Here is a 6,087-nt window from a genome sequence, read left to right as displayed (position 1 = left end):
GTTGGGGAAGGCGGGGGGGGGGGGGGGGGGGGGGGGGGGGGGGGGGGGGGGGGGAAGGGGGGGGGGGGGGGCGTGGACCTGACCAGGTAGTCACGGAGGAAATGGGTGGGGAGGGAAATATATCCCTGGTGGTGGGGTCTGTTTGGAGGTGGCATAAATGCTGTCGGATGATTTGGTTTATGCAAAGGTTGGTAGGGTGGAAGGTGAGGACCAGGGGCGTTCTGTCCTTATTACAGTTGGAGGGGTGGGGTTTGAGGGCAGAGGGGTGGGCTGTGGATGAGATGCGTCAGAGGGCATCTTTAATCACATGGGAAGGGAAATTGTGGTCTCTAAAGAAGGAGGCCATCTGGTGTGTTCTATGGTGGAACTGGTCGTCCAGGAAACAGATACGGCGGAGGCGGAGGAATTGGGAAAACGGGATGGCATTTTGGCAGGAAGTAGGGTGGGAAGAGGTGTAATCCAGGTAGCTGTGGGAGTCGGTGGGTTTGTAAAAAAATGTCAGTGTCCAGTCAGGCATCATTAATGGAGATGGAGAGGTCCAGGAAGGGGAAGGAGGTGTGAGAGCTGGTCCAGGTGAATTTAAGGTCGGGGTGGAATTGTGTTGGTGAAGTTGATGAATTGCTCAACCTCCTCATGGGAGCACGAGGTGGCATCAATGCAGTCATCAACGTAACGGAGGAAGAGGTGGGGAGTGGTGCCGGTATAACTACGGAAGATGGACTGTTCTACGTAGCCAACAAAGAGACAGGCATAGCTGGGGCCCATACGGGTGCCCATGGCTACTCCTTTGGTCTGGAGGAAGTGGGAGGATTCGAAGGAGAAATTGTTAAGGGTGAGGACCAGTTCAGCCAAATGAATGAGAGTGTCGGTGGAAGGGTACTGTTGGGGACGTTGGGAGAGGAAGAAACAGAGGGCTTGGAGGCCCTGGTCATGGCAGATGGAGATGTAGAGGGATTGGATATCCATGGTGAAGATGAGGCGTTCGGGGCTGGGGAAACGTAAGTCTTGGAGGAGTTGGAGGGCCTGGGTGGTGTCTCGAACGTATGTGGGGAGTTCCTGGACTGGGGGGATAGGTTAGTGTCGAGGTAAGTAGAGATGAGTTCAGTGGGGCAGGAGCAGGCTGAGACAATGGGTCGGCTGGGGTGGTCAGGCTTGTGGATCTTGGGAAGGAGGTAGAACTGGGCAGTGCGGGGTTCCCAGACTATGAGGTTGGAAGCTGTGGGTGAGAGATCTCCTGAGGTGATGAGGTTGTGTATGGTCTGGGAGATGATGGTTTGGTGATGGGGTTGGGGTCATGGTCAAGGGGGCGGTAAGAGGAAGTGTCTTCGAGTTGGCATCAGTAGAGATCAGCGCATCAAACTACCACTGCACCGCCTTTATCTGCTGGTTTGATGTTGAGAATATAAATACATCCAATGCTGGAAATGTGAAATCAAAACAGAAAATGCTGAAAATACTCAACAGGTCAGGCAACACCTCTGGTGAGAAACAGCCTTAACCCTTCAGGTCAATGTGACCCTTTGTGAGAACATGCATGAGCTCCAGTGAAGTGTTGTCAGAAACTTGAGATAAAAACAGAAACTCAGCAGGTCTGGCAGTATCTGTGCAGAGAGAAACAGAGTTAACATTTCAAATACAATATGACTCTTCTTCAGAACTGACTGTTTTCTCTTTCCACAGATTCTGCTTGATTTGCTGGCTACTCCCAGCAAGTTTTACTTTGTTTTTATCTTTAAAAGGCTTTTTTAAAAATCTCTAATTCTTGGCGACTAATCCAAAGGTATTTTTAAGTTTCTTAGTTATTCTTCACTTATTCCTCCACATTGTTCACCAGTTTTGATTGTTAATGTGCAGTGAACGTAGTTCAGGCAAAACTACAGAGGTGACAGTTTTTTTATTAAATATTAAGGCTGGATTGGTTCAGACTTTGGAAAAGTATGCAAGTTAGTGTAGTCATGGGGCTGATGCAATTTACTGTGGAAAAATGTTGAAGTTATGCATTTTGGGAAGGAAAGTAAGGTGTTGGACTACTCACTCAGTAGAAAAAATTCGGAAGGATGTGGAATACACCAACAAGAAACAACAGTAGGCCACTCGGCCCTTCAAGCTTGCGCCACCATTCAATAAGATCATGGCTGATCTGATTTTAAACGCAACTCTATGTTCCTGCATATCCCCGATAATCTTTCATCCACTTTGAAATCAAGATTTTATTTTTAAAAAAGCCTAAATATTCTGTATCCATTGTCCTTTGAGGAAGGGAATTCCACAAATCAGAACTCTCTGAGAGAAAATAAGGACAGAGAGACATGGATACTTTGAAATACAGCTGTTCTGCTATAACGCGACAGTTGTGATCCTCTGTAATCCCGCACTATAGAAAATCTTTCAAGAAAACTGCGCTGTACAATATCGCTATAGAAAATCGCTATACTGGTCAGTAGAAAGTTTGCATTATCCAAACAGCGTCCATAATTCATCAATCATGTTATAGCCAAATCATGTTAACGAAATGCGCATTATACCTGAATGACCCTTACTGGGTGCTGATTAATTTGTCAGGATTGGCATTCGGTGCTGACTTCTCCTCTCAGCTTGCTCAGGTATATAGAAACAGTAGCACAGTCTGTGAGTTCAATGAATTTCCCACCCATTCATTTGTGTTACCACCACTTCCAGATTCATTTGGATCCCACTAACTGCTTTGTCAGCATCAATCTCTTTGAAGTAACCAATGTGCCAGTCATTGACATCTTCTGACATTAACTACTAGGGGCCACCTCTCTGAGCCTGAATCATCAATCAAGCACCAAAAGGACTTCTTATCGAACCAGCATTGGGCTTTATTTTTATGTTAGGAATGCCACCAGAACCATGTCAGGTATACCAGGAGAATTCATCTCAAGTCTTGTTCCATCTGAATATATTGGGCATAATGTTTTGTAAATGCAACTCATAGAGTCATAGAGCTGTACTGCATGGAAACAGACCTTATAGTCCAACTTGTCTATGCCGCCAAGATATCCTAAATTAACCTAGTCCTATTTGCCAGCATTTGGCCTATATTCCTCGAAACCCTTCCAGCGTCCACCACTTCTTCTGGCAGCTCATTGAAAACACACACCATCCTCTGCCTGAAAAAGTTACCCTTAGATCCCTTTTAGGTCTTTCTCCTTCATTTTAAATCTATGCCCTCTAGTTTTGGATTCTCCAACTCTGGGCCTTAGCTAATCACTCTATCCATGTCCCTCATGATTTTATAAACTTCTATAAAGTCACCTCTCAGCCTCCGACGTGCCAGGGAAAATAGCTCCAGCCTATTTATACTCTCGCTAAAGCTTAAATTCTCCAACCCTGGCAACATCATTGTAAATCTTTTTTGCACCCTTTCAGGTTTCACAGCATCTTTCCTATAGCAGGGAGACAGGTGCAAAGTGCAGGGAGAAAAGTTGTTTAAAAATGTTCAAAAGTTTATTGGGATTGTTAAATGGTAGCACAGAGTACACGAGCAAAGACATCATGATAACTTTGCACATGGTGATGGTTAGTTCTCAATTACAGTACAGTGTGCAGTTTTAGGTGTTCTCTTAAAGAATGGACAATAAGAATTTAGGCAGATACTAGGTACACGGATAAGAAACTGCAAGCATGAGGGGAGATTTGAGATACAGGAACCATTTACACTAGAACAGGGAAGGCAACTTAACAGTAGTATTAATAATTATAAAGAGTTTTGGACAAAGTAGAAGATGTATTTTGTTGGAATGAAGAAGCCTTATTAATTCAAAATTGTTCACCTTCTGCAGGAACTGTTCCCTCTGGGACTCCCTGGTCAACTCTGCCTTTACTCCTAACACCCCAATGCAGCCCCATGGCACCTACTCCTGCAACCGCCGAAGGTGTAGCACCTGCCCATTTACCTCCTCCCACCTCAGTATCTAAGGGCCCAAACATACCTTTCAGGTGAAGCAGCACTTTACCTGCACTTCTCACAAACTAGTCTAGTGCATTCACTGCTCACAATGTGGTCTCCTCAACTTTGGAGAAACAAAGTGTAAACTGGGCGACTGCTTCACAAAACATCCATGTTCTGTCTGCAAAAAAGACCCTGAGCTTGTAGTTTCCTGCAACTTTAACACACCACCCTGTTCCCTGGCTAACATCTCTGTCTCAGACTTGCTGCAGTATTCCAGCGAGTTCAGCGCAAGCTGGAAAGACAACACCTCATTTTCCACTTGGAGAACCTACAGCCTTCTGGATTCAATATCGAGTTCAATAATTTTAGGGCCTGAACTCCCCCATGTTCTAGCCCCCTACTACACACTCTAGGCCTTATTATCACATAGTCTGCTATTACGCACTACTTATTGTTAGCCACTAACAGACTCCATTAACAACTATTCACCCTCCCAGCTGGATCATTATTGACTCCTTTGTCTGTCTAACTATTCTCTCTCTTTTTGGGCTCTATCCCCACCTATCATTTACTCCTTAGCCTATTTTCTGCATATAAACTGACATTTTCATAGCTACCATCAATTCTAAGGAAGGGTTATCATACCCAAAATGTTAATTTTGATTCCTTTTCACAGATGCTGCCAGACCAGCTGAGCCTTTACAGCAACTTCTGTTTATGTTTCTGATTTACAGCATCTATAGACCTTTTGGTTTTTATTTATTCAGAGTTGTTGGAGAATTCAATGCTTGTCCACAGATGGCAATTAAAGGATAAAATATTTCAATGCTTTACGAAAAGGCAGTTGATCACTCTATCATCACCTCATTAAACACCTGATGGTGGGTTTTCCCTCCAGGCCTCTACTTCAGTTGAATTTATAAATAAAAGCAAATTACTACGGATGCTGGAACTGAAACCAAAAGAGAAAATGCGGGAAAATCTCAGCAGGTCTGGCAGCATCTGTAAGGAGAGAAAAGAGCTGACGTTTCGAGTCTAACTGACCCTTTGTCAAAGCTGGAGACAAAAAGGTCGAGGAAAGGAAGGCAAGTGTCCGAGATGGACCAGGTGAAGGTGATGGAGGGATGGAAACTGGAAGCGAAGTTTATGAATTTTACCAGGTCAGGACGAGAGCATGAAGCTGCACTGAAATAGTCATCGATGTACCGATAAAGCAGTTGTGGGAGGGGACCCAGGTAGGCCTGGAACAAGAAATGTTCCACACAGTTTAAGAAGGGCGGTAAAGGCAAGCCAGGGAACTATAGACCGGTGAGCCTGACCTCGGTGGTGGGCAAGTTGTTGGAGGGAATCCTGAGGGACAGGATGTACATGTATTTGGAAAGGCAAGGACTGATTAGGGATAGTCAACATGGCTTTGTGTGTGGGAAATCATGTCTCACAAACTTGATTGAGTTTTTTGAGGAAGTAACAAAGATGATTGATGAGGGAAGAGCAGTAGATGTGATCTATATGGACTTCAGTAAGGCGTTCAACAAGGTTCCCCATGGGAGACTGATTAGCAAAGTTAGATCTCATGGAATACAGGGAGAACTAGCCAGAACTGGCTCAAAGGTAGAAGACATAGGATGGTGGTGGAGGGTTGTTTTTCATTCTGGAGGCCTGTGACCAGTGGAGCTCCAAAGGATCAGTGCTGGTCCTCTACTTTTTGTCATTTACATAAATGATCTGGATGCAAGCATAAGAGGTACAGTTAGTAAGTTTGCAGATGACACCAAAATTGGAGGTGTAGTGGACAGTTACCTCAGATTACAACAGGATCTGAACCAGATAGGCCAATGGGCTGAGAAGTGGCAGATGGAGTTTAATTCAGATAAATGCAAGGTGCTGCATTTTGGGAAAGCAAATCTTAGCAGGACTTATACACTTAATGGTAAGGTCCATGGGAGTGTTGCTGAACAAAGAGACCTTGGAGTGCAGGTTCATAGCTCCTTGAAAATGGAGTCGCAGGTAGATAGGATAGTGAAGAAGGCGTTTGGTATGCTTTCCTTTATTGGTCAGAGTATTGAGTACAGGAGTTGGGAGGTCATGTTGCGGCTGTACAGGACATTGGTTCGGCCACTGTTGGAATATTGCGTGCAATTCTGGTCTCCTTCCTATCGGAAAGATGTTGT

Source organism: Chiloscyllium plagiosum, chromosome 2, assembly GCF_004010195.1.
Source record: "Chiloscyllium plagiosum isolate BGI_BamShark_2017 chromosome 2, ASM401019v2, whole genome shotgun sequence".
NCBI lineage: Eukaryota > Metazoa > Chordata > Chondrichthyes > Orectolobiformes > Hemiscylliidae > Chiloscyllium > Chiloscyllium plagiosum.
This window is presented reverse-complemented; position numbering follows the sequence as displayed.